This window comes from Aquarana catesbeiana, linkage group LG01 (assembly GCF_042186555.1).
Source record: "Aquarana catesbeiana isolate 2022-GZ linkage group LG01, ASM4218655v1, whole genome shotgun sequence".
In the NCBI taxonomy this organism is placed as follows: domain Eukaryota; kingdom Metazoa; phylum Chordata; class Amphibia; order Anura; family Ranidae; genus Aquarana; species Aquarana catesbeiana.
The window spans coordinates 186,553,157-186,559,156 of NC_133324.1; positions in this window are offsets into that span (position 1 = coordinate 186,553,157).

The following is a 6,000-nucleotide window of genomic DNA, read 5'->3' on the forward strand; positions in this document are numbered from 1 at the left end:
GTATATATAATACAGTTCAGAGTATATAGTGCAGTCCATGTACTATATATAATACAGTTCAGAGTATATAGTGTAGTCAGTGTAGTATATATATAATACATTTCAGAGTATATAGTGCAGTCCGTGTAGTATATATAATACAGTTCAGAGTATATAGTGCAGTCCGTGTAGTATATATAATACAGTTCAGAGTATTTAGTGAAGTCTGTGTAGTATATATAATACAGTTCAGAGTATATAGTGCTGTCCGTGTAGCATATATAATAGAGTTCAGAGTATATAGTGCTGTCCGTGTAGTATATATAATACAGTTCAGAGTATATAGTGGAGGCAGTGTAGTATATATAATACAGTGGAGAGTATATAGTACCATCAGTTTAGTATATATAATACATTGCAGAGTATATAGTGCAATCAGTGTAGTATATATAATACAGTGGAGAATATATAGTGCAGTCAGTGTAGTATATATGATACAGTGCAGGGTATATAGTGCAGTGCAGAATATATAACACAGTGTATTGAAGTGGTTAAGGGGAACCCTATGACAGAATTAAGAAAAAATGGCATGGGGTCCCCCCCAAAATCCATACCAGGCCCTTCAGGTCTGGTATAGATTTTAAGGGGAACTCCGTGCCAAAATGAAAAATAATAACAGTGTGGGGTCCCCCCCCCAAAATCCATATCAGGCCCTTTGGGTCTGGCATAGATTTTATGGGAAACTCATGCCAAAATTTTAAAAAAAATGGCGTGGGGACAAGGGCCTTTTCCCGACAACCTTGGCCGGTGGTTGCTGGGGTCTGCGGGCGGGGGACTTATCAGAATCTGGAAGCCCCCTTTAACAAGGGGGCCCCAGGATCCCACCCCCCTATGTGAATGGGTATCGGGTACATTTTACCCCTATCCATTCACCAAAAAAAGTGTCAAAAAATAAAAACGACAACAGACAGTTTTTGACAATTTCTTTATTAAAAATGAAAAAAAGTGTCCAGCAATGCCCATCCAATCAATCACACTACCCAATGGACCCGAAAAATAGAAAAAATTTAAAAAGCTCTGCCTCCATGGGAGGCCTCCTGGCGACTGCTGTCTTTTGGCTTTGACAGTTGTTATATAGGCAAGGGCGGGGCCAACCAGTGACGCAACCGAGTGACCCTGCCCCCTTCTGACATCAAATTTTTTGGACTCAAATTAGAATCATTTGGAAATAATAAAAAACACACACAATTGTGACTCATTTTAATTTTGCATCAGCAAGTGGTATTGTTTGTGGTTTGTAAAGACACCTGTGTGAGTTTGGGTAAAGACTTTTGTTAGATGGACAGCAACAAGTGAGAGATACAGAGAAACATGAAAACATTCCACATTTTAGCATTCTTAAAAACAAAATAGATGAAGAAGAAGCAACATTGTTGCAAGGACAATTTCTTTGAGAGAAAGATACATTTCATCTCAACATGAATAGTATTTATTTGGGGAAGTTACAATTGTACTATTAGAATCAATAGCTGAAACTTGCATTGGGCTATATAACTCTCATTTTCACTCTCAAAAAACGCTTTTTAACCCAGCGCTCATTTTGGTATTTACTATAATTCTTGGTAAAAGAGGCATGGGAGTTAAAATGAGAGTTTTTGCAAGTCTGAGCATGCTCAGTTGTGCTGGCACCTAGTTGTAAAGAGACAGGAAATTTATCTCTTCTCAGACTTTAAGACCCCTTTCACACTGGGGCATTTTTCAGGTGTTTTAGTGCTAAAAACTGTGACTGTAAAGTGGCTAAAAAATGCCTGAAAAATGCCTCATCTGCAGCTCCGGTGTGAAAGGCCGAGTTCTTTCACACTCAGGTGGTGTGCTTGCAGGACGTTAGAAAAAGTCCTGCAAGCTGCATTATTGGGGCATTTTGCAATCAGTGTATACGCTGATTGCTCCTCCACCACCCCTGCCCATTGGAATGCATGGGCAGCGCAGCCGAAGTGCCTGCAAAGCGCTTCAGCAGCGGCGCTACACAGTTGTTAAAATTGCCCCGCTCCCGCCTGAATAGTGGCACCAAAGGGCCGCTATAACAGCGGTGAAGTGCTGCTAAAACTAGCGGCACTTTACCTCTACCGCCACCACCCCCCAGTGTGAAAGGCCTCTTAAAGATATTTTAGTGTACTGTATATAACACTTTTTAACACAGTTTAAAAGCAGATTTTCTTTAACCACATATTTCAGTTCTATTTAGGTAATGATATCATTGTGAGGTCCACAATTTTGTTATACGTCTATGCATATGCTGTACTGATATAAACATATGTATACAGTGTATATGTTGAGTGTCATGTATTGATATACACCCATATTGGAGCTCATTCTTTTTAACCAGTGTGTTGAAGCCAATCTTGTACAATAAAGATACATTTTTTTTATATATTGGCCTTCTATCCTCTTTTTTGCTGCCTAAAAACCCCAATTGGGGAACTTGTCCTTCTTTTTTTTTTTTTATGATATCATGCTCTAAACATTATTTCCATGGGCAATACTCCATTCAAGAGTAAGGGTTTGAGCGCTATCTTTTGTCTGGGCGCTATAGTAAATTTGATTTTGAGAGTATTTTTGTCCCAGCGCTATTGTGAATTATGTTTGGGCGCATTACCATGATTGCGGTAATTTGAGCGCCAGTTAGCGCTAATTAGCACGCGGCACTATTGTAAATGACCCCTGTTGTGTTTACTACTGTCAAGCCAACTGTTGGCTTTCTGTGGAAGTGATTCTTGTGGAAGCAATCTAGACCAACAAACTATTGAATCATTGACCAACAGAACAAAATTTCTATTTTGGTTTCACTGTATGGTATACACAATGATAGTAACCACTTGCGGACCCCCCGCTGTCATTGTACGTCGGCTGTTTGAACTGGAATACCTTTGTTATGGCAGCAGATAGCTGCCATAACCCCGGTATCTTCTCCAACGGTCCTCTTTCAGATAAAAGTGGTCTCTGCAGCAAATTTGCCGCAAAATCACTTTTGTTGGGGGTGAGAGAGGGGCCGCCCTCCCGCTGCACTCCGGTCGTCTGCATCGCTTACCAGATCCGTCATTAGTGGCAGAGATGATCGCGTCCTTTCCCCTGTGAGGCTGGATGCCGAGCGAGGGAAAGATGGCCCCCCACTCGGCACCATACCATTGGATGACGGAAGAGACGTAAAATGTCACTTCCGCTCAATGGTCTTAAAGGGAAATTTTTTTCTTTTTTTTTATTGCATTTAGGTGTATATGTGAGATCCGAGGTCTTTTTGACCCCAGATCTCACATTTAAGAGGTCCTGTCATGCTTTTTTTCTTTTACAAGGGATGTTTATATTTCTTGTAATAGGAATAAAAGTGACCCAAACATTTTTTTTAAAAGGACAGTGTAAAAATAAAAAGTAAAATAAATAAGAAAAAACAAACAAATTTAAAATGCCCCGTCCCACCGAGCTCGCTTGCAGAAGTGAATGCATACGTAAGTCGTGTCCGCATATGAAAACGATGTTCAAACCACACATGTGAAGTATTGCCGTGATCGTTAGAGCGAGAGCAATAACTCTAGCACTAAACCTGCTCTGTAACTCAAAACTGGTAACCTGTAGAAATTTTTAAACGTTGCCTATGGAGATTTTTAAGGATCAAAGTTTGTCGCCATTCCACAAGCAGGCGCAATTTTGAAGCATGACATGTTGGGTGTCAATTTACTCGGCGTAACATTGTCTTTTACAATATTAAAAAAACTTTACAGTTGTCTTATTTTTTTATTCAAAAAAGTGTATTTTTTCCAAAAAATTGCACTTGTAAGACCACTGTGCAAATAGTGTATGACATAAAGTATTGTAACAACCGCCATTTTATTCTCTAGGGTGTCTGAAAAATGTATATATATATATATATATATATATATAATTTTTGGGGGTTGTAAGTAATTTTCTAGGAAAAAAACAGATTTTAACCTGTAAGCACCAAGTCTGAAAAATAGGCTCAGTCCTTAAAGGGGTTGTAAACCCTCATGTTTTTTCACCTAAATGCATCCTATGCATTTAGGTGAAAAAACTTCTGACACTGACCTGCCCCCTAGCCCCCCGTTTTACTCATCTGAGCCCCTTTGTTCTCTCAATGGAGACGCACTGTACCTCTCTGCCCAGAGTTCTCGACTCTTGATTGGATAGATTGATAGCAGCACAGCCATTGGTTCCTGCTGCTGTCAATCAAATCCAGTGACATGGGCACCGGGGAGCAGGGCCGAGTCCGGAATTCTGTGTCTATGGACACAAATGCTGGACTCTGGAGGTAACCCCTAGGGGGAGCGCTTCTCATAGGGGGTTTACAGATGTGAACGATGAAGACGATGGTCTCAAAAGCATATTTAATGTCCCAAAATATATATTTTTTTGAATATTCATTTGGGATGATGCTAATTTAAAACTCACCTCTTATTTGCAAAATAGACACCCTCACATCTGGCGGTCTTATCCCCACTTTTTCCAAGCTCTTTGCACTGAAAATCCTGCTATCTAATTTATCACAAAGTGTCTGTACCTTTCCATTCTCTTCCTACTGAAGGGCATAGAGCAGACCCTTTCCTTTCTAGTGCTACTTATGCACCCTTATCTTTCTCAAGGGCCCAGAGCAGCCATTTTAATTTATAGCACTGCTTTGCTCCTTTTTTCCTCCTCCTCCTTAATGGTGCATAGCTGCCATTTTATTTAAATGATGATAATGCTCCCTTTTCCTCCTCCTCTATATTCTCCTGTGCTACCATACCTTGACCAGGGCTTACAAAACTGCTTACTTAATTTCATTTTCCTCCTCCTACCAGTGGCAGCCTGTCCATAGGGGCGCCCTCCCTCCAGGCAATCACAAAAATATATATATATATATATATATATATATATATATATATATATATATATATATATATATATATATATATATATATATATTTTTTTTTTTTTTTTTTTTTTAAATGGCCTTTTAAAAAAAAATAGTGCACTGTGTTCGGTTCCGGACACAATGCACTATGGGAAGCACCACATCTATGCAATCATGAGATTGCAGATGAGGTGCATCATTTGAAGGCTTTTGACCCTCCTTGCGGCGCAATCCAAAGCGCTGAACAGCATCCTACCGGCATAGTATTTATTACTAGGGCCAGGTGCTTTGATTGACAGTCGAGTTATAATGTCACTTCTGGTTTTGTCCTCCACCACCACTGAGCAGAAGACAGCTGCAGTCTCAGTCTGCCTGTGTATCTGTCAGGTCCTAAAACTCCCCCTTGTCGGTGTTATCTCTGGTTAGCGTGAGTAAGAAGCTTGCTTCACCTCCTCCCTGAGTCCTGACCTCTGATTCCCCTCCCTCCAGATCGTGCTCTCACTGCTCTGTGTTCACTGAACTCCAGGGTTTGGATGGAGCAGTGCTTCTGCTGGAGGGGGTGAGTGGGGGTGGGGGGTTGCTGCTGGAACGAAGTCACAAAACTTTAGGATTTTGGAGAGAGGGTGAATATGAAGCCAGCCTAGAACTGCAGATAGCTGTCACTGCAGTGCCGAAAATGAAGCCAGTGGACATATCTCTCTCTCTCTCCAGCTGCCAGGCATCTCTGCCCAGCCATTTCTATATACCTTTATACTTCACATAGCAAGAACAAACATTCCTGCTCACATTTTCTTTTTTTTTTTCTTGTTTTTCGCACATAGGGTAACCCATTCACTTGAATGGGCTGCCATATGTGTGACAAACACATCATAGAGGCTTTAGAAACTTTTAAGGCATGCAGCTTTGCCACATGACAAAATGCATATCTGCTCACTTGGGGTGCCAGCGGGAGCATTTGATATGGCACAGTGGCTGCGTTTGATGACACAGTTGGAGCATTTGATGGTACAGTGGCTGCGTTTGATGGCACAGTGGGAGCGTTTGATATGGCACAGTGGCTGCGTTATGTGGCACAGTGGCTGTGTTTGATGGGCACAGTGGCAGCATTTGATGGCACA